Source organism: Macaca thibetana, chromosome 7, assembly GCF_024542745.1.
Source record: "Macaca thibetana thibetana isolate TM-01 chromosome 7, ASM2454274v1, whole genome shotgun sequence".
NCBI classification, from domain to species: domain Eukaryota; kingdom Metazoa; phylum Chordata; class Mammalia; order Primates; family Cercopithecidae; genus Macaca; species Macaca thibetana.
In genome coordinates, this window is record NC_065584.1 from 18,510,969 (window position 1) to 18,531,757 (window position 20,789).

General features: G+C 45.6%; 1 pseudogene; it reads left to right on the forward strand.

Annotated features, from left to right (window-relative positions):
* The first annotated feature begins 10,144 nt into the window (after positions 1-10,144).
* On the forward strand, positions 10,145-11,274 carry LOC126959684 (metallophosphoesterase 1-like; annotated as a pseudogene).
* The last annotated feature ends 9,515 nt before the right edge of the window (positions 11,275-20,789 follow it).

Below are 20,789 nucleotides of genomic sequence, written 5' to 3' on the forward strand. Positions count from 1 at the left end.
TCCTCTGAAAAATGGGGGAGAAAACGGGGGAGCAGTAGAAATAGATGACACCTGAGGCTTCATTTAGTTCAGATATTCTGAGAAGTGTTAAGTTTGAAAAGTAGGTCACTAACTGGCTGCTGGGAGGGAGAAGAAAGGAGACCGCTATTGAAGGAATAGTGTTCAAGAGGGTATGGACAAGGAACAGAGGAGGTCAGGTGGCACTTAGGGACACAAGGGGGCCTCTGGACAGAAGTGAGCCTGGACACTTGGCCGGCTCTCTCCCCAGTTTCCCCATCACCTAGAGGCTGCCACTCAGATTGTTAGGCAGAAAATGGCGGCAGGAGCAGCTTCCTCTTCCCGGCTTCCCAGGGACATTGCTGTTGCCATGGTGATGGCTAGGCAGTGTGATGTGTGGCTTTGTGCTGTGACCACCTCCTTCTTTGTTCTCATTCGAACTATAGGCACTACCTCTGGAGCTATAAGAAAGGGCCCAAGTAGGGAATTTCTGTGCTTATTTGACTCACCTCAGGAGCAAATCCCTTTCTCCCCTACCATTGCTTCTACCCTGCAAGGGATTCAGTTTCCTGATTATAAGTTCTGAGGCACTTGGATCCTATTTCTTGAGGGAGGCAGAGACCAAAACCTTTGAAATATGAGACCCACTAAATGAGCACAGAATAAAGTTTGGTCTGTCCCTTTGTTCTGTCTCTGACAGTAGTAGCAAGAGATTCTTTATGGGAAGAACACAGTAGTTGCCTTCGGTGAAGTCAATTTCTAAAGGTTAGGGATGTGAGCCTCTTTGACTTGCCCCGTAATAACTCATTCTGGCTCCATCATTCATGTGAGCTCCTCTAAGCCCTTCTGGAACTTATTTATTCTTTCAGTCTTTATTGGATTCCAAAGGATAGAAGCAACCCCTGAGACTTGTGGTTGAGTTGTGCCCTCATCCATCAGCTGTGGACTCCAATGGTGAAGTAATGTTCTCTGTAGAAAATTCTCTGCTGGGGTTCTTTTCTTGGCTCTGCCACTAGAAAGCTATGACCCTGAGTGAAGTCCTTCAATCTCTCTGAGCCTAGGTTTCCTAGCCTAGAAAACAGAAGCAGGAGCATCTGGCAACCCCTAGCTCATGGGGTGGCTGCATTCTGAAGGCAGGGACTGTACCCCATTCATCATTGCATCCCCAGGGCCTGACATGGTCCCTGGCACATCGCAAAAATTCAGTGAATGGTTGTCAAATAGAATGGATAAAAGCAGACAACATGAAGGGTGAAGCTTCTGAACCAGTTGGAGCTCTGGGTGGCAAGTGAGAAGAACCAACTCAAACTAACTAAAGTGAACACAGGGAGCTTCAAATTCACATGGTTGGGAAGTCCAGGGGCAGAACTGCTCTCAGCCATGGCTAGATTCCAGGGACTCTGGGAAACTACAAGGGCACAAATCATTGGAGCCAAAAAATAATTTTCTTGTTTGAAGTGCATACCTCTTCAGGGACAGTTAGGAACTACATTCACATAAAGACACCTTGGTTTTTAATCCTGCCCTGCTCTTCCAAGGTAATAGAACTTGGGTGAGCTTTTATTTATTTATTTATTTTATTATTTTTATTTTCTAAGCCCTGGCTCTTACCGCTCTAAGACAGAGATAAGAATATTTGCTTTGTGTAGGTTATGCTATGGTTTGAATGTTCATGTCCCCCCAGAATTCATACGTCAAAATCTTCACCCCCAAGGGGATGATATTAGGAGGTAGGGCATTTGGGAGGTGATTAAGCCATGAGGGCAGAGCCCTTAGGAATGGGATTAGTGGCCTTATAAAATACACCTCTGAGAGCTTGTTTGCTCCTTCTACCATGTGGGGATACAGTGAGAAGATGCTGTCTATGAACCAGGAAGCCAGCCCTCACCAAACACCAAACGTGCTGGTACTTTGGTCTTGCACTTCCCAGCCTTCAGAACCATGAGAAATAAATTTCTGTAGTTTAGAAGCTACCCATTCTATGGTATTTTGTTACAGCAGCTGGAATGGACTAAGACAGGTAGCTGTAAAGCTCAAAGTTAAAAATGTGAAAAATTACTAACAGCCCTAAAATGTAATTTTAAAGCAAAGTAAGTGGCATGCGTATTATTATTGTTTTAAGTAAGCATGAAAGCTTAAACTGTTTTGTGGGAAGTCATTTTAGGAAGAGTGCTCAGGACATCTTTATGTCAATCAATTCCTGTGCTGACTTAGATTTAGAATTTATTGAGTCTCTTACATGGATTATCACCTTAGCCTTTACCTCACTCTATGTGATGGGTACTATTCTTAGGTTCTACTCTTAGAGGAGGAAACTGAGGCTTTATGATGTAAGTCTCCAAGGAACACAGTGGGTAGCGGAGGTAGGAGGACTGAAACTCCAGTCTGACTGAAGAGCCTGCGTGTCATGCCTGAGGATGCTGTGCATGTTCTGGAGGTTTTCTCTCCCACCATGGTGTGTCAGTGCAGGATGGGACTCAAAAATTGTAGAGTGCAAGGGCCCCATCTCACCATGGCCCAGTGGAGCCAGGACTTTGCCCCAGCTTTCTGATTTCTGTTCTGCATCTACCAGAGCTTCTAAGAGGAAGCCACAGAAAACTTAACCAAAGGGATGCATGAAAAGAGAGCTCACAGAATTGCTGCAGTTGGCTGGAGAACCAGGCTGGGATCATGCACACAGGAGCAATGCCCCAATCGTGCTGCAAAACTGGTCTGCAGGACACTCCCTCCACCACTACTGAGTACCATACACAATACTGCCACCAGCACCAGATGCTACTCCTAGCTTCAGGTCACTGTCACTGCCCCCCCCCAACCCCAATAACTCCATCTTGCTGCATCTTCTACCATTCTTGCTTCTTTATGTTGCTAACCCTGGATGCAAACTCTGGTTAAGCATATCTGATGGGTAGAGCCTCTCTCATGTGCCCATGTCCTAGCTGCAAGGGAGGCTGGGAAAGCAAGTGTCTGGCAATTTCTGCTTTTAAAGATAGAACCAATGATACCACCCACCAATGCTCAAAAAGGTGGTGAGTTTCCCAAAGCCTGAAAGGGGATTTGATGGCCAATACGAATGTTCTTGAAAGTCTGAATGAGAGTTCCAGGAAATATTAGTTCGCTTTCCCACCTTCACCTGTACCCAGGGAGCCAAAAAACAAATGCAGTCAGTCCCTTTCCTGCTTCCCCTGAGTTGGGGCATGTGTCCTCCTCTGAGTTTTCTGAAGTCTGTTGTTCTCAGCTCAGCTCCAATGGGAGGCGAATCTGCAGACTCTATACTGGGTCTGATTCATGGGCATATGGTGCTGTATCATGTTGTTGTAACATAAATAAAAATATTTTACATGGAAACTTAAGGGAGGGAGGCTTCCAGAGCCCCCACGCTCTGTCAGTTCCCTCAGGCTGTGAAAGAAAGAATGTGTTTGAGATGCAGACCGCCTCCGTGGGACACTTGCTGAGGAGGCCACTTCTCCTCACACCTTTCTCCTACCCCAGCCCTGTCCTCCAAGGTAATCGGGCTTGACTTGGAAAGGAAAAGGCATGAGGCTACCTGGATTTCCTACAGAGATTCAGCATTGAGGGGTGAACCTTTTGGAACCCATGAGAAGAGAGAACTGCAAGGACAGAGGAAAGTGTGACTGTCGGTAGGTGGAGGGCTCCTCTCCCATGGCGACATGGTTTAGCTGTATCCCCACCTAAATCTATTTTGAATTGTAGTTCCCATAATTCTCATGTGTCGTGGGAGGGACCAGGTGGAGATGATTGAATAATGAGGGTGGTTTCCCCTATCCTGTTCTCGTGGTAGTGAATGAGTTCTTACGAAATCTAATGCTTTTATAAGGGGCTTCTCCCTTTGCTGGGCACTTATTCTGTCTCCTGCTGCCCTGTGAACAGGTGCTTTCTATCATGATTGTAAGTTTCCTGAGGCCTCCCCAGCTATGCAGAACCGTGAGTCAATTAAACCTCTTAGCCTCTTTCCTTTATAAATTACCCAGTTTCGGGTATGTTTTTATTAGCAGCATGAGAACAGACTAATACACATGGTCAGCTGGTCTTTGGACTACGTCAGGGCGTGATGGCATAGAGAATTTTCTGCTCTTTAAAGGAGATGAGTTTGTGGCCCACCTCATTTAAAGATTTTAAATAGATTCACTTGTGTGCTATTTACAGCTTGTCAGAGGCCTCCCTCATCTGACGTCCCATTGACTGCTACCACATGGCCAGGTAAGCACCACGACTTGGCATCGTAAATGGGTAAATGCAGCAGAGAGGTGAAACGATGATCCTATCACACGGCTGGTTGATATTGCAAAGACAGAAACCCAGGCTGTCTTGACTCCCAGGCCAGACTTATTCTAAACCAAAGATTTTGAGTCAGGGGAGGCTTAGGCTCCCTCCCATTTTACAATAGAGATAACTATAGCCCAGTTGGTTAAATGACTTGCAGATGTTCCCACAGGTAGGTAGTGCCTGAATGGAGACCAGAACTGATGCAGAGTATGGCTTTGAGAATCAGGGAAACAGGGGCTCAAATTCTGCCTTTACTCCCTTCCCAACCAACCCACCCCTGGAAAATGGGCACAGTTGTATTTATTTAATTTACTTTAACAATTAAATAAAATATTAGATTGGCGCAAAAGTAATCATTGCCATCACTTTTGCACCAACCTAATAAAAGCGTTAAACTCCCAGAGCACTAGCTAGCACACAGTAGGCATGTGACACATGTTACTTCCTCTCTTCCCATCCATCCTGGACTCCTAGTCCAGGCTCCTGCTGCAGACTCAGATGACTGTCCTGATATTAGTGATGCCACCTGTCCCCTGCCTCGTGGGGTCCGTCCGGTCAGCCCCCTCATTAACCACATTGACTTTGATTAAGTGCCAGCCTGTAATCCTAAAAATGTCACATTATTGAGGACTAATTGTTTCCCCCAGTCGCAACCCAGGAATCCATCCTCAAAACAGCCAGATAACCGAGATTGTCCTCTGGTGTCTTGTGTGTCAAGATTTTATAAGCAGAGATTGCCATCTTTAGTTTTCCCCAACTTCTCATTTTGGGGGATTATTTATGCTCACATCATCCAACTATGTGTCGCCTGCTTTTCCAGGGTGGTAACTTGAATGACTGTCCCTCCTCTTTCCCTCCCACCCTCAATTTTTGGCTCTGTGATATCTCATTATATTCTAAAGAGCTATCTGCAAGGCAGGGCACCGGGATGCAATTAAATCTGCTTCTGTAGCAACACTGCTCTTAAGCAAAATATATTGATCGCCGAAGCTTTGAACCCACTTTAATCAAGTAATCTAAACAGGGCTTAAGCTTCAAAAGCCGAGCGATGTGCCCGGCTTCAAAGCGCTTACTTACACTGAATTAATTTATCCTGGATGTACTAATGCTCCCCACAACCCTGTGAATTATAATGTTAGAGGTTGCAATCAGGGCTCTGATAATATCCCCAAAGCCCGGCTGCTATTGATTGTCATGTAAAAAGCCACAAAGGGGAGTGGGGTGGAGGGAAGGGGAATAAAGGGATTGGGGTGGATAGAACAAGACTGAAGTGTCCCTGTCCACGTGGGGCCAGGCGCCCAGTGCTAGTTTGGGGAATGGGATTGGAAGGAGGTTGGGTCTGCACTCCGAGGTGCTACATTAAGAGGGGGAATTGCTTTAGGAAGCTCCAGCTGTGACTCTGAGGTGGAAGCCAGGGAATGGCTTGTATGTGGATTGTGGACAGGGAGGGAAATTGGACATCTGTTTCAGAGGCCAAGTTGCCATTCACTCTCCCACTGGTAGCTACCTCTCCCCACATTTACTCAGGCATTCACATCTCCTTGACCTCAATCCCTGGCTTTTGAGTGCAGCCCCTACCGACATTCCACATCTGGAGCTTGTGACCTTATTATTTATTTATTAAACAATTTATTGAGAACTTTCTATGTGCCACACATTATTATTATTGCTTTGAGACAGGGTCTTGCTCTGTCTCCCAGGCTGGACTGCAGTGGTGTGAACATAGCTCCCCGCAAACTTGACCTCCCGGGCTCAAGCGATCCTCCCACTTCAGCCTTCTGAATAGCTGGGACTACAGGCACAAACCGTCATGCCTGGCTAATTTTTTATTATTATTATTTTTTGTAGACACAGGGTCTAGCTATGTTGTCCAAGCTGGTCTCAAACTCCTGGGCTCAAGGAATCCTACCACTTTGGCCTCTCAAATGTGTTGGGATTACACATGTGCACCACCACTCCCAGCCTGTGCCAGGCATTATTCTAGGTTCTGGGAATAGAGTGGTGAACAAGATAGACAAAAGTCTTTGGCCTCATGGAATTTATTTTCTACCGGCGTGGGGTGGAGGAAGACTAACACACTGCCTATTTTACTTATTTGTTTAGTTACAGTCTGATGATGGTATCTGCTCTAGAGAAAAATAAGACAGGAGATAGGAATAGGGAATATGTGAGTGTGCGCAGCAGGTGGTGTCAGTGTGAGTTCAAATCCAGGGGTCCTCGTTGGGAAGGTGACATTTGTGCAGACATCCAAAGAAGTGAGAAGGAGCCACACAGACCTCTGAGGGAAGATACTCTGGGCAGACGGAAGAGCAATGGCCACGGCCCTGAGGTGAAGCATGCCTGGGCTGTTTGAGGAACAAGAAGGAGGCCCATGTGGCTGAGGCAGAGTAGGCAAGAGGGAGAATAGGATGACGTGAAGCCAGAGAGCATGTAAGCACCAGACAATGGCCAAGGTTAACTGGTGTATTTTGTTTCCTTGGCCACAGTGATGGTTCAGGGATGGGCCAGTGACATGAACCATGAGGGAGATATGGGCTGGGTGATGGGCAGCCATCTTGTCACCACATGGAACCTGAGGAGAAAGTCAAAATGGAGGACAGGGTCGCTGAGGGATGGGTGTCGTGGACTGAGCTCCTGAATCCTACTGAGCCTGAAAACTTTACATTCCTTGGCATTTTCAATTTCTGGGAGCCAGTAAATCCTCTTTTTTCCCTAAACTATTTTGAATTTTTTTCTAAATAAATCTTCAGACCTCAAAAGTCCCACCTCTTGACACTAAGTTCACAGGTGAAACATACCCCCCCCAGCATCCGCTTGCTGTCTGTGTCATGCTGGAGGCCCCAGGCTGGCTCTCCTCTCACCTTAGGAGTTGGGGGGGGGGGTCCTCCCTCTCCCTCTGCCTCTAAAATGCACCTGATGGCAGGGATGGAGGATGGCAGAACTCTGAACTCCTTCTCAAATTCCATTTTTCTGTCTCCCACTCCATCTCCCCCAGATTGTTGGATCCTGTTGGCCCTTTCCTACCTGAAGAAGAGAGAGTACTGGTGTGCTGGATTTTACATATGTTGAGTTTTTATGTATGTCATTGTATTTTTACCATTTTGCAGCTCTAGGAGGTAGGTATTGGCAGCGTTGATGTTTATCATATTACCATGATGGTATATGGCTGGCATCTCATTCTTATGTTGGTAGCCATGCCGTACAGGCTGCTTACATTTTTAGAAATGACTTTTGGATATTAGTATACCTTTGTACCCTAGATGCCAGCAGAGGTCCCCTGCCCTTTGAGCTTTAAATTAAATTGATTCAGGCCTGTAATCCCAGCACTTTGGGAGGCTGAGGTGGGCAGATCACTTGAGGTCAGGAGTTCAAGACCAGCCTGGCCAACATGGTGAAACCCTGTCTCTACAAAAAATACAAAAATTTGCCAGGCGTGGTGGTCTGTGCCTCAGGTGACTGAGACACGAGAATCACACAAACCCGGGAGGTGAAGGTTGCAGTGAGCTGAGATCGTGCCACTGCACTCCAGTCTGGGTGACAGACTGAGACTCTGTCTCAAAAACAAGCAAACAAACAAATTAAGTTGATTCCAATGCTGCTGTGTGTGCAATCACAGCCAGCCATGTTTCCTCTAATCTCCTAGGAGATATGTGGGGGGTGGGAGCTTATGTTTTCCCATTGATCTCTGGCTTCAAGCTCCTCTGGCTTCTTGCAAATTCTCTTGCTGTTCCTCTCATGTTGCAGCCTGTTTCTGATCACATCACCCAGGTATGGAGTGCTCCCTCCCCTCCTCACCACTACACAACACATATTATTAACTCAAAGCATTTGTATGTAGAAAACTATACTGAAGGTTTAGAATGTTGAATGGGGATGCTTCACCGCAAAACAAGAAAAGAAATTGAATATCACACATCCCTCTGTTGGCATTTAGTTGGCCATTTCCAACAAGAGGACTCTCTCCCGTGTGGCCTTTCTCCTCCCAGTTAAGCCCTCACCCTTCACTTTTCTGGGTCCCCTTTCTTTCCCACCTTTTCATCTCCTCTTTCCCATTTGATTCCCAGTCACTTTTGCAAGATAAAAATGTGAGTTCTCCAGCCCTACTCACCTCTAGGCTTACCTGGAAGCTCATTAGCATGTCTGCTCATCAGGGGCACATTCTCTCCAAGTCCCTCTTTTGAACAGCACAGAGGAGCCAGCACGGCTTTCCACTTTGGTCCTTCCCTTGTTCCAGCCATACCAATCTCTGCTGGGGAAGGTGTGCATTAGTGATATATTCCTCGGTGTTATGAATGATTCCGTAAGTGGCAGAAGTTGCCACAGGAAACCTTGGCTTTAAGAACTAAACTTTTTCTCTATATTACATCCATGTTAACGGGGAGAAAAAGAATGCTTCATGAGGTTAGGTGGATAAGTAATTTGCTCAGTCTAGCACAGCTAGGATCCAGGAGAAGAGGGATTGAATTCAGGTGTGGTGATGGTAAATTTATGCCATTTCCGTGATGGCATCATGAATCCAATAAAAATTGCTTTGCTGTATTTACCGAGATTCACCCACACACATTCACTAAACTCTTACATGAAAGCACCAGGCTGAACAGGTTGTGGTTGGGGGTATGAGGACGGAAAATCAATGGTCCCTTCCTAGAAAGAATCCTTCATCTCACAGGGAGACAGACCAGATGGCCCATAAATTAAAGTGGAAGTTCAGGAAATTCAAGGAAAACAGGATAAAATACTCTGAAAATCTTTTACCTCTCTATTAAGGAAGTAGCAAGGCAGTGATTATGAACTTGGACTCTGGTGACCCTGGGCGAGTTCCTTACTTGCTCTGTACCTCACTTTTTTTTCAGCCGTAGAATGAAGACAATAATAGAACCCTTCTTATAGGGTTGGTGTGAAGGTTAAATGAATTAATACATGCAATATACTTAGAACAGCACCTGGCACCTAGCAAACACTCAATAAATGTTAGCTATCACTATTAACGTATGGTGTACATGGCCAAAAATGATTTTGCTTGATAAATATTATGATCCCTGATCATCAAGGGAGGAAACTGAAGGACAGAGATGAGACAATGTCCTCCAGGTCACAGAGTCATTTTGCTGCAGAGGGAGGAATAGTAAGCAGGTCTTAGATGCTGGTCCAGCATTTTCCTATTCCTGCATGTCCCAACTGAGAGTTGAGAGTGTACAGGAAAGACTACTGATCACACTTTTTGGTAGAAATGGTGGCTTTGATTTTGAGTGGGCTGTATTCAGGAATGGGTGATAAGGAAGGGTGATGTGATTTTTAAAAAATGTGATAAGGAAGGGTGACATGATTAAAAAAAAAAAAAAAGTAGTCATTCACCAAAATCCATTCTTCTCATTGTCCATGGTGAGGGTTCAGTGGCGGATGCATGCTGAACAGTGGAGGACCAGGTTTCCCAACATTCCTTGTGTCAGGGGCAGCGGCCATATTGAAAAGTTCTCACTTGCATATTGTGAGAAGAGGATGAACCATCCCCAGGATGACATCTTAAGACACAGAGTGTGGTGGGTGCACAGCCGAGTTCAGTCTGCTGAAGCTGTCGCCAGGCGCAGGTGAAAGGGCTCCTGCACCGTGCCCTGTGCTCCCCACCTGCCTGGCATTGTGCGCAGAGCAGGAAAGCGTGGCTGTTACAAATGCATCCTGATTTGGGGGAGCAGCAGCCAACTACCTTCATATCAGTCTCTCTCTTTAAAAGGTGAGGTGAATCGGTGATTTTCCTGAAAAATTACAGGTATCCAGCTAAGATCTGAATGCCATCACCCTACCCAGGGCTCTGCAGTTTTCTCGTGGTGAACCCGTGATGGATTTGTTAGTTGCTTGAGAAATGGCTATGAGCAGATTGAGGTTAGGAAGACAGAATTTTCATCGGTTAAAGAGGAAGAACTGATTGCTGTTGAAACTCATCGTCTTTGCTGTGCTTCTGTTTTGTGAATTTTTAATCTACTACTTAGTGATCTTCTGGTGTAATTGGCCTGAAGTGAAAACCACAGCCTATGATGGTGAACAGGCCATGCATGAGCCTGTGCTCAAAGTCATGTCTTTGGCTGACACCCACTTGCTTGGGGAATTCCTAGGTCACTGGTTGGACAAATTACGAAGGAAATGGCAGGTGGAGAGAGTCTTCCAGACAGCTCTGTGGTTGCTGCAGCCAGAAGTCGTCTTCATCCTGGAGGATGCCTTTGATGAAGGGAAGTGGAGCACCCCTGAGGCCTGGGCGGATGATGTGGAGCAGTTTCAGAAAATGTTCAGACACCCAAGTCATGTGCAACTGAAGGTAGTTGCTGGAAACCATGACACTGGCTTCCACTATGAGATGAACACATACGAGATAGAACAGATTGAGAAAGTGCTCATCTCTGAAAGGATGTTTTCGCTGAATGCCTCTGAAAGGCATTCACTTTGTGATGGTCAACAGCATGGCACTGAAGGAGGACAGCTGTGGCATCTGTTCTGAAGCAGAAGCAGAGCTTATTGAAGTTTCTTACAGACTGAATTGCTCCCGAGAGCGTTATCCTCTGTATTGGAGAAGCGACGCTAACTGTTCTGGGGAAGATGTTGCTCCTCCGGAGGAAAAGAACATCCCAGTTAAAGGAGAACTATGATGTGCTTTCTTGGGAGGCATCACAAAAGCTGCTGTGTTGGTTCCAGCTACACCTAGATCTCAGCGGCCACATGCACAGCACCTGCGAGGTGCACCACGGGGGACGAATCCCCGAGCTCAGCTTCCCGTCTTTCAGTTGGAGGAACAGAAACAACCCCAGTTTCACTATGGGTAGCATCACACCCACAGACTATGCCCTCTCCAGGTGCCACCTACCACGTGAGGACGTGGTTTTGATCATCTACTGTGGAGCGGTGGGCTTCCTTGTGGTTCTCACACTTACTCACTTTGAGCTTTTAGCCTCACCTTTTCTTTCTGGTTTGAACCTGCTCAGAAAGCATAAGACAAGGTGAAAAGCAGGCAGCGTTTGCACTTAGTAATAAATATCAAAGCCCAAGAAATGGAACTTTGGACAGAGATCATGTTAGAATCAAGTGGATGATGAGACTAAATACAGGCCATCTCTCTGCACATCACAGACATTCTCAAATACTGAAACGGGTTACTGCAGAATAAATAGTAGATTGTACTGTTCTCATGCTATAAAAATGGAACAGGTACTCTACAACAACAAAAACAACAACAACAAAAGACACAGAGTGGTTCTGCCATGCTCCTTCTCCCCTTCTTGCTGGCTACAGAAATGATCAGATAGATTAGCAGACTCTAAAGTAAGACTCCTCAAACTACCTGTGTTGAAGAACATGATTTCCACCCAACTCCAATTCCCATCTATCATGGACCAAATTTTGGTCTACAACCTGTTCAATGAGCCGAGTCCACTGGTCATGTGCCTGGATGTCATGACAATGTCAAATCGTGGTAAAAGTTTCCGAAAGCGTATTATCCATGTCACAACTCAATTCATGGTGGACTTCTACCAAGCAGTTTGTGGACTGGTACTTGCCTATGGTCCACACTTAAGCAGCACTGCTCCCAGACATGCAGAGACAAGCTGAAAGGTACCAGGGTTCCTGATGGCTGCGTGGGGCAGAGTGATCTGCCAGCCTAGAATGTTCAAATCAGATGCTTACATCTGAGAAAAAGAAACGAAAAACCATATTCTTTACTGTATCTTAATATTGCTTTCTCCAGGAGGTATGCTTTACCCTAATATAGATGGGTCATGCCATGTATTAAAAGGAAGAGTGGACTTTTGAACCAGGCAGAATGACCCTTGCTGTAGCCCAAGCTGTAGACACATTGGCTCTACTTGCTGGGACAATGCCACGCCTCCCCAGGACATTCCTGGGTGCTCATGGTGTGCCATACACTGAAGGATGACGCAAGGCCACCGATCCCCTGCCAACGGATCCCTCGCTGGATTCCTTTTCATCTGTAGATTCTTGGTATGTGTGGGAATGATTTGGATCCAAGTAAATTCATGTTCTGAGGCTCAAAGAAAATCAAAGGTGTTGAAGTGCTTTGATCCGAAGGCTAGTAAGCAAAGTTTAGTTCATAAAACAGCTGGTGCTGAGAGAAGATTGAAGTAAGGATTTGAGGACCCCTGTAAGGTCTAAGAGATCCTAGGGGGGCAGTGAGCAGGGCCTACACTTGGAAATTAGACTGATGTGCTTCTGATGCCTAGAGTCACAAATTCCAGCTGAGTGCCTTTGGGTGAGTCACGTGGTGTCTTCTCTGTAAAGGAAGACTGTAATGATGACATTGCAGGAGTGGTATGAAGGTCTCCAAGAAGGTACAGAAAGACCTGCATGCAACTGGGTGGCAGCCAGGGCCCAGCAAGGAACAGATGGCACATTCAAACTGGGTGACTGGAGGAGAGAGAAATTAGGAGACCACTTACAAAGGTGCAGCAGGGATGGGGAGACTCACAAGACACAGCGTAGTACCTGGCTGGCAATGGTGCGTAGGGGCGGAGGAGTGGGGGTAGCTGTTATAGCTGTTAGCCTGAAGGGCAAAGGAGAAAACAGTTGTCAGAATCCAGAACCCTCGCTCCATACAGGTAGCATGACGGGGAGGGTCATCCAATAGGAGTGGAGGTTGATGCCAGGAAATACACTGCCAACCCCTGGTGGTATCTCTACAGGGTATGAACTGGAGAATAAACCTGATTTTACTCTCTTCCCACCCTCCTAACTCTGGCTGTTTCTTCCTGCTGTCCAAACTCCAGTGGAAGGCAGAGGATAAGGGGGCCTTTCAGGCAGGCCAGCGTCCCAGGCTCAGAAGAGGACGGAGAAGCAGGAAGGAGAATCCAGGAAGGCCAATGACTTCATCCTCCCAACCCAGCATATAGAAGCTGCTCAACTTACAGGAGCACTTAAAAAGAATTTATAGTCTGGATGTAACTGCAAGTAAGGTCACATGCTTCCTCTGAGGCACCACTTAACTGAAAATTGGACCTTGCGAATGCGAGGCATGCAGGTCTGTTCTCACCTGGAGCAGAGAGGATGAGCAAACGGTTCTCTCTGTGCTGGCCTCTTGCCAGATCCTTTTCCACTTCTTTATTCCTCGTTCTCTGCTGTCCTTGCCTAGGAAACCACCATCTGGCTGCAACCCGCCTAAGGAAAGTATTGGTGAATTGAGGACCTGGGGTACGTCCCCTGCTGCCTTAAGAGATGATTAGTGGCTGCTTGTCGGCAGATGTAGCTCAGTGGCATTTTAATATCCAAATGTCCCCCTGCCTCACGAGGGAGGCCACGGACTATTGAAGGTGTTTCACACAGAGAGCCCTGATTGCTGTGGCAATAATTTCCTTCAACAGCCATTAAACCACTTCTGAATGTGTTATTAAAAAAGAAAACCAAGAGAAAAGGGCAGGGGGTGGGTGTGGAGGGGGGCAGACATCCTTCCTATTTCCTGAAAAATATCAGCACTCACAGGGTGAGCTTTAACTAATCAGATGGGATTTTAATATCAGTGTGTTGGCTGCTATGAGTGTGCTGTCAGTCCTGCCCAAGTATCGGCAGAGTCCGGCACCCACTGGGGCGATTTGTGCCTGGGCTGCTCACCAGCATTCTCTGGTCCAAGAGAGATGTTGTCTTAAGTCTTCGAGAGTAAATGAGTCTTCTCAGCTCAGGTCCCTTCCTTGGCAAAACATCCAGTTCTTTAGTCAGGGCCTGTGCCCACCCCCATAAACCACTTACCAAAAGGTGGCTGGAATATATGGGTGTCCCTATCCACTCACTCAGCAAATATATATTGGGGGGGTCTGTATTAGTCCATTCACACTGCTAGTAAAGACATACCCAAGACTAGGTAATTTATAAAGGAAAAAGAGATTTAATGGACTCATAGTTCCACATGGCTGGGGAGGCCTCACAATCATGGTGGAAGGCAAAGGAAGAGCAAAGGCACGTCTTACATCACGGCAGGCAAGAGAGAAGTGCCAAGCAAAGGAGAGGAAAACCGGCCGGGCACAGTGACCCATGCCTGTAATCCCAGCACTTTGGGAGGACGAGGGCGGATCCTGAGGTCAGGAGATCGAAACCATCCTGGCCAACATGGTGAAACCTCGTCTCTACTAAAATACAAAAAATTAGCCGGGTGTGGCGGAGCGCGCCTATGGTCCCAGCTACTCGGGAGGCTGAGGCAGGGGAATTGCTGGAACCTAGGAGGTGGAGATTGCAGTGAGTTGAGATTGCGCCACTGCACTCCAGCCTGGTGACAGAGTGAGACTCTGTCTAATTTTTTTAAAAAGGTGGGGGTAACCCCTTATAAAACCATCAGATCTTATGAGAACTCACTATCACGAGAAGAGCATCATGGGGGTAACCATCCCCATGATTCAATTACCTCCCACCACGTCTCTCCCACAACACGTGGGGATTATGGGAGCTACAATTCAAGATGAGATTTGGGTGGGGACACAGCCAAACCATATCAGGGCCTTTACCAGGCACAGCTAGATGCTTGGGCTGCAATAGGGACGGTCTGCAGAATATCAGTAGTTACGAGGGCTCCAGCAACGGCCAACCAGAACAGATGTAAGTCAAGGGGCTGAAACAGGTTCCGCTGGCCCCCAGTGAGCCTGCACTAACCCTCTCTGTTAGTGGCTGGAGATTTCTGGGGCCTTGCTTAGCACAGTGAGTGTTAATTGGTCTGGAAGTATTTCAGCATTTTACCAGTTGTCGTAGTCATACTGACATGTGCCAACTGAACAAAACATGCCATGTCTCCCCTATGGAGTTTACCTTCTTACGAGCATGGAGAAGTGGTCAGCTTTTTATTTTCCATCCTTGTCGTAGGGATGCTTTTAAAGTCTTACCGAAAAATAGGAAAAGCTCCATTTTCTGTGCTAGGCCTATGTAGGTTGTTTGAAAAATGATGAGACACAGGTTTCAGGCTATCAGGCACAGAGGTTGTTTGGAGCAACTTTTGATCTTCATTTACGGCAAGGCTGTGTGACATTTAACAGTGTCTGCACCCTTTCGGCTTAGAGGTTTTGTCTAGACAGCTGTCACAAGCATGCTCGCTCCCACTCCCAGAGGAATGAGTGAAGAGGGGTTTGCCCACATATAAGGGACCCGGGACAAATGCCCCCAAAGGGAGATGTGTTCTGTCCCCTTTTGATACCTTCTTTAGCGAGGCAAAATGACGGCTATGATGATACCCCACCACCACTTCCTGACATCATCTGCCCCATAGAGGGGCTGGCTTTCCCTGACGGATCTCTCCCTGGATAGGAAGTTCATTCTCACAGCCACACGCAGAGCCTGATGGATTCTCACTTCGGAATAATGGTCACAGATTATGAGAGCAGTTTTGTCCCTGGAAAGGAAGAACTGTCAAACAGTTTCTGTTAACATCCCTGGTCCATAAAAGGAGGTTTGCAAGCACTTTTTAGAGGTATCACTTGCTAATCAAACCTGGATTTCTAGGTTATTCTCTGTTCTGAGAATTGCTAATGCTACCAAGAAGGCAAAAATGCGGAGAAAATACGGGATGGAGTGGAGAAAACAGTCACCATTTATAAAGAGAGAGGCAGCAGCATGATTTTTCTTAAAAATTACCAAAGGGGAGAATGGATGCCACTGATGTTCTTCTGAGTTACTCTTGGATCAAATCTACCAGAAGTGTTCTTAAAATCTGTGTGTGACAACATGCTAGTAAAGAGGAAAGCAAGGGAGCTGTGGGCAAGACCACCAAATAAGAACAGCTCCAGCCTGTAGCTCCCAGCGAGATCCATGCAGAAAGTGGGTGATTTCTACATTTCCAACTGAGGTACTGGCTCGTATCATTGAGACTGGTTAGACAGTGAGTGTAGCCCACAGATGGAGAGTCAAAGCAGGGTGGGGTGTTGCCTCACCTGGGAAGTGCAAAGGGTCAGGAACTCCCTCCCCTAGCCAAGGGGAGCCGTGAGGAAATGTGCCGTGAGGCACAATGCCTTCCGGCCCAGATACTACACTTTTCCCACAGTCTTCACAACCCGTATACCAGGAGATTCCCTGGGGTGCCTATGCCACCAGGGCCCTGGGTTTCAAGCACAAAACTGGGCAGCCAGTTGGGCAGACCCCAAGCTAGCTGCAGGAATTTTGTTTTGTTTTGTTTTGTTTTGTTTTTTTCATAGCCCAGTGGTGCCTGGAATGCCAGTGAGACAGAACAGTTCACTCCCCTGGAAAGGGGACTAAAGCCAGGGAGCCAAGTGGTCTAGCTCAGCAGATCCCACACCACGGAGCTCAGCAAGCTACGATCCACTGGCTTGAAATTCTCTCTGCCAGCACAGCAGTCTGAAGTTGACCTGGGATACTAGAGCTTGGTGGGGGGAGGGGTGTTTGCCATTACTGAGGCTTGACTAGGCGGTTTTCCCCTCACAGTATAAACAAAGCCACTGGGAAGTTCAAACTGGGCTGAGCCCAATTCAGCTGGGCAAAGCTGCTGTAGCCAGACTGCCTCTCTAGAATCCTCCTCTCTGGTAAGGGCATCTCTGAAAGAAAGGCAGCAGTCCCAGTCGGGCTCATAGATCAGACTCCCATCTCCCTGGGACAGAGCAGCTGAGGGAAGGGGCGGCTGTGGGCACAGCTTCAGCAGACTTAAACATTCCTGCCTGCCGGCTCTGAGGAGAGCAGCAGATCTCCCAGCACAGCACTTGAACTCTGCTAAGGGACAGACTGCCTCTTTGAGTGGGTCCCTGATCCCTGTGCCACCTGATGGGGAGACACCTCCCAGCAGGGGTTGACAGACATGTCATACAGGAGAGCTCCGGCTGGCATCTTGTGGGTGCCCCTCTGGGATGAAGCTTCCAGAGGAATAAACAGGCAGCAATCTTTGCTGTTCTGCAGCCTCCACTGGTGATACCCAGGCAAACAGGGTCTGGAGTGGACCTCCAGCAAACTCCAGCAGACTTGCAGAAGAGGAGCCTGACTGTTAGAAGGAAAACTAACAAACAGAAAGGAATAGCATCAACATCAACAAAAAGGATGTCCACACAGAAACCCCATCCAAAGGTCACCAGCATCAAAGACCAAAGGTAGATAAATCCATGAAGATGAGGAAAAACCAGTCCAAAAAGGCTGAAAATTCCAAAACCCAGAAAGCCTCTTCTCCTCCAAAGGATCACAACTCCTTGCCAGCAAGGGAACAAAACTGGATGGAGAATGAGTTGATGAATTGACAGAAGTAGTCTTCAGAAGGTGGGCAATAACAAGCCCCTCTGAGCTAAAGGAGCATGGTCTAACCCAATGCAAGGAAGCTAAGAACCTTGAAAAAAGGTTAAAGGAATTGCTAACTAGAATAATCAGTTTAGAGAAGAACATAAATGACCTGATGGAGCTGAAAAACACAGCACAAGAACTTCATGAAGCATACACAAGTGTCAATAGCCAAACTGATCAAGTGAAAGAAAGGATATCAGAGATTGAAGGTCAACTTAATGAAATAAAGCACAAAGACAAGATTAGAGAAAAAAGAATGAAATGGAACAAACCCTCCAAGAAATACGGGACTATGTGAAAAGACCAAACCTATGTTGGATTGGTGTACCTGAAAGTGACGGGGAGAATGGAACCAAGTTAGGAAACACTCTTCAGGATATTATCCAGGAGAACTTCCCCAACCTAGCAAGACAGGCCAACATTCAAATTCAGGAAATACAGAGAACACCACAAAGATACTCCTCGAGAAGAGCAACCCCAAGACACATAATCATCGGATTCACCAAGGTTGAAATGAAGGAAAAAATGTTAAGGGCAGCCGGAGAAAAAGGTCAGGTTATCCACAAAGGGAAGCCCATCAGACTAACAGCAGATCTTTGTGTAGAAACCCTACAAGCCAGAAAAGAGTGGGGGCCAATATTCAACATTCTTAAAGAAAAGAATTTTTAACCTGGAATTTCATATCCAGCCAAACTAAGCTTCATTAAGCCAAGGAGAAATAAAATCCTTTACAGACAAGCAAATGCTGAGAGATTTTGTCACCACCAGGCCTGCCTTACAAGAGCTCCTGAAGAAAGTACTAAATATGGAAAGGAAAAACCAGTACCAGTCACTGCAAAAACATACCAACTTGTAAAGACCCTCAATACTATGAAGAAACTGCATCAACTAATGGGCAAAATAACCAGCTAGCATCATAATGACAAGATCAAATTCACACATAACAATATTAACCTTAAGTGTAAATGGGCTAAATGTCCCCATTGAAAGACACAGGCTGGCAAATTGGATAAAGAGCCAAGATCCATTGGTGTGCTGTATTCAGGAGACCAATCTCATGTGCAAAGACACACATAGGCTCAAAATAAAGGGATGGAGGAATATTTTCCAAGCAAATGGAAGGGAAAAAAAAAAAAAAGCAGGGGTTGCAATCCTAGTCTCTAAAACAGACTTAAAACCAACAAAGATTAAAAAAGACAAAGAAGGGCATTACATAATGGTAAAGGGATCCATGCAACAAGAAGAGCTAACTATTCTAAATATATATGCACCCAAAACCGGAGCACCCAGATTCATAAAGCAAGTTCTTAGAGACCTATAAAGAGACTTAGACTTCCCCACAATAATAGTGGGAGACTTTAACACCTCACTGTCAATATTAGACAGATGAATGAGACAGAAAATTAACAAGGATATTCAGGACTTGAACTCAGCTCTGGACCAAGCAGACTTAATAGACATCTACAGAACTCTCCACCCAAAATCAACAGAATATACATTCTTCTCAGCACCACATAACACTTACTCTAAAATTGACCATACAATTGGAAGTAAAATACTCCTCAGCAAATGCAAAAGAATGGAAATCATAACAAACAGTCTCTCTGACCACAGGGCAATCAAATTAGAACTCAGGATTAAGAAACTCACTCAAAACCACACAACTACATGAAAACTGAACAACCTGCTCCTGAGTGACTACTGGGTAAATAAAGAAATTAAGGCAGAAATAAATAAGTTCTTTGAAACCAATGAAAACAAAGACACGATGTACCAGAATCTCTGAGACACAGCTAAAGCAGTGCTTCGAGGGAAGTTTATAGCACTAAGTTCCCACAGGAGAAAGCAGGAAAGATCTAAAATCGACACCCTGACATCACAATTAAAAGAACTAGAGAAGCAAGAGCAAACAAATTCAAAAGCTAACAGAACAAGAAATAACTAAGATCAGAGCAGAACTGAAGGAGATAGAGACATGAAAAACCCAAAACCCTTCAAAAAAATCAATGAATCTGGGGGGGCTGGTGTTTTGAAAAGATTAACAAAATAGATAGACCACTAGCCAGAATAATAAAGAAGAAAATAGAGAAGAATAAAATAGATACAATAAAAAAAAAGATAAAGAGAATATCACCACTGATCCCACAGAAATACAAACTACCATCAGAGAATACTATAAACACCTCTAGGCAAATAAACTAGAAAATCTAGAAGAACTGGATAAATTCTTGGATACATACACTCTCCCAAGACTAAACCAGGAAGAAGTAGAATCCCTGAATAGACCAATAACAAGTTCTGAAGTCGAGGCAGCAATTAATAGCCTAGCAACCAAAAAAAGTCCAGGACTGGACAGATTCACAGTTGAATTCTCTGAGAGGTACAAAGAGGAGCTGGTACCATTCCTTCTGAAAGTATTCCAAACAATAGAAAAGAGGTACTCTTCCCTAACTCATTTTATGAGGCCAGCATCATCCTGATACTAAAATCTGGCAGAGACATAGCAAAAAAAGAAAAGAAAATTTCAGGCCAATATCCCTGATGAACATCGACGCAAAAATCCTCAATAAAATACTGGCAAACCAAACCCAGCAGCACATCAAAAAGCTTATCCACCACAATCAAGTGGGATTCATCCCTGGGATGCAAGGCTGGTTCAACATACCAAATTAATAATCATAATCCATCACATAAACAGAACCAATGACAAAAACAACATGATTATCTCAACAGACACAGAAAAGGCCTTCAATAAAATTAAATACCCCTTCATGCTAAAAACACTCAATAAACTAGGTATTGATGGAACGTATCTCAAAATAATAAGAGCTAGTTATGACAAACTCACAGCCGATATCGTACTGAATGGTCAAAAGCTGGAAGCATTCTCTTTGAAAACCAGCACAATACAAGGATGCCCTCTCTCACCACTCCTATTCAACATATTATTGGAAATTCTGGCCAGGGCAATCAGGCAAGAGAAAGAAATAAAGGGTATTCAAATAGGAAGAGAGGAAGTCAAATTGTCCCTGTTTGCAGATGACATTATTGTATAGTTAGAAAACCCTATTTTCTCAGCCCAAAATCTCCTTAAGCTGATAAGCAACTTCAGCAAAGTCTCAGGATAAAAAATTAATGTGCAAAAATCACAAGCATTCCTATATACCAATAATAGAGAGCCAAATCATGAGTGAATTCCCATTCACATTTTCTACAAAGAGGATAAAATACCTAGGAATACAACTTACAAGGGATGT